Source organism: Primulina eburnea, chromosome 8, assembly GCF_022965805.1.
Source record: "Primulina eburnea isolate SZY01 chromosome 8, ASM2296580v1, whole genome shotgun sequence".
Classification (NCBI taxonomy): Eukaryota; Viridiplantae; Streptophyta; class Magnoliopsida; order Lamiales; family Gesneriaceae; genus Primulina; species Primulina eburnea.
In genome coordinates this window covers 40,192,756-40,194,647 of record NC_133108.1, presented here as the reverse complement: position 1 = coordinate 40,194,647, position 1,892 = coordinate 40,192,756, and the positions used below count along the sequence as shown (strand labels likewise).

Genomic DNA, 1,892 nt, shown 5'->3' with positions numbered 1-1,892 from the left:
AAACTAAACGTATGATAAAAACAAAAACAAAACAAAAGACAATACCAAAAATACAACTTTTTTGTCATTTATTTGTTTGATAATATAAGTTAACCTAACTATTTTTACTATGTGAGTAGTTATTGCATTCCGTTAACTTTAACATTTGTGTTTAGAAAATGAATTAATAGAATCATTAAAATTTTATTAGTTTCTGCAACTCAATTTATTTTTAAAATATAAAAGTATATATATATATATATATATATATATATATATATATATATATATATATATATATATATGAGTAGGTCTCATGTGAGATCGTCCCACGAATCACAATCTGTGAGACGGGTCAACCCTACCCATATTCACAATAAAAAGTAATACTTTTAGCATAAAAAGTAATATTTTTTCATGGATTATCCAAATAAATCTCCGTTTCACAAAATACGACCCGTGAGACCGTCTCACACAAGTTTTTGTATGTATATATATATATATATATATATATATATATATATATATGCATTAAAGGAGAATATTCTCAGCAATCCAAATATTTCTGTATTTATTATGGACGAGATTTCATAAAAATTAATTAATTGTTGAATTGTGGGATTACCGGAATAACCTCAATCTAAAAGTTCTAATATAACCAACAACAGAAGATAATAATAGTAGAACCTGATAGCTGCAGAGCAGGGGAACCGATCGGTTGAATTTTTCAAATCGGTGGCTGCTAAACATTCGAAATTTTTTCTTCCATCATCCAAGAAAAGGGAGAAAAAAGTGGCACTACGCCGCCGAGTTTATTGCGTGGCCCGGCGGTCGACTCTTCCCGTATTCCCCCAGCCTGAGCATGGCAAGCCTTCCGCTCCGCAACTTTTGTTAATTTACATGTGTTTTGACATTTCCAGGTATTCTATTTTAGTTTTATTGTCATTCATTTTGTTAATGAACTCGTTTGATTCGGGTGATCAGGAAATGGGATGATTTTTTTTTTGGTTGGATTTGTTGAATTTGGATGCTTTTGTGATTCTTGAGTTGCAGATTGCGAGGTTTTGTCGAAGAGATCGAAAACAACTGTGATTTTGGAGGAAATTGATAGAGTATATATATATATATATAGTAATGACAAGGCAAATCGTGCTGCGTCCGCCAGGTTCGATGGTTGACCGGCGGCAGCCGCTGCTGGAGAACTCAGACAGCAGGTCACGGGGAGGCGTGAGGAAGGTGAGGCTGGCGGAGGTTGCGGGAGGCACGGCGGCGGAGTGCGTAGCGGTGTGCTGCTGCTGTCCCTGCGGGATTGTCAACCTTCTTGTGCTGGCTGTATACAAGTTGCCTGCGGGGCTATGCCGGAAGGCCTTGAGGCGGAAGCGGCGCATGAAGCTGATGAAGAAAGGGCTTCTGCAGCCACGGAAGTGCGGTTGCGATGAAAAGGAGATGCAGATGCACTCGGTAGCCATGGTTAATACTCTAGAAACGGGGGACAACAAGGAGGTGATTGAGCTGGAGAAGGAGATGTGGGAAAAATTTTACAGCGCTGGATTCTGGAGGAGTTCTTCTCAAAAAAGTGAAAATTAAAACTGTAAAAAAAAAAAGTTCTAAAATTGCTGCTTAATTTACTGGGAAAGTGTTTGATACATATTGTTTTGTTTCTTGCCCTTTGAAAAAGCTATTAGAGAAAATCTTTTTTCGTGATGGAATTACTGTCTTTGTATTCCCTTTTCATGTTAATGTGAGAAATTCACATTAAAAAAAACATTCTAATACATGTTGATAGTAAGATTCTTAAATTTCGATTCTTATTATTCGGAGAAGGTGAGAGTTTTTTAACTCATGCATGTCGATTTGAGTATGTCTTTTGTGAGACGATCTCACGAATCTTTATTTGTGAGACGGGTCAAACC

The 1,892-nt window shown here is 36.6% G+C and overlaps 1 long non-coding RNA gene across 1 annotated transcript; it reads left to right on the top strand.

Moving 5' to 3' along the window:
* Nucleotides 1-504: 504 nt before the first annotated feature.
* On the top strand, nucleotides 505-1,691 carry LOC140837978 (uncharacterized). Its single transcript, XR_012119514.1, has 2 exons — nucleotides 505-899; nucleotides 1,033-1,691. It is a non-coding gene; the product is annotated as an uncharacterized lncRNA (long non-coding RNA).
* The last annotated feature ends 201 nt before the right edge of the window (nucleotides 1,692-1,892 follow it).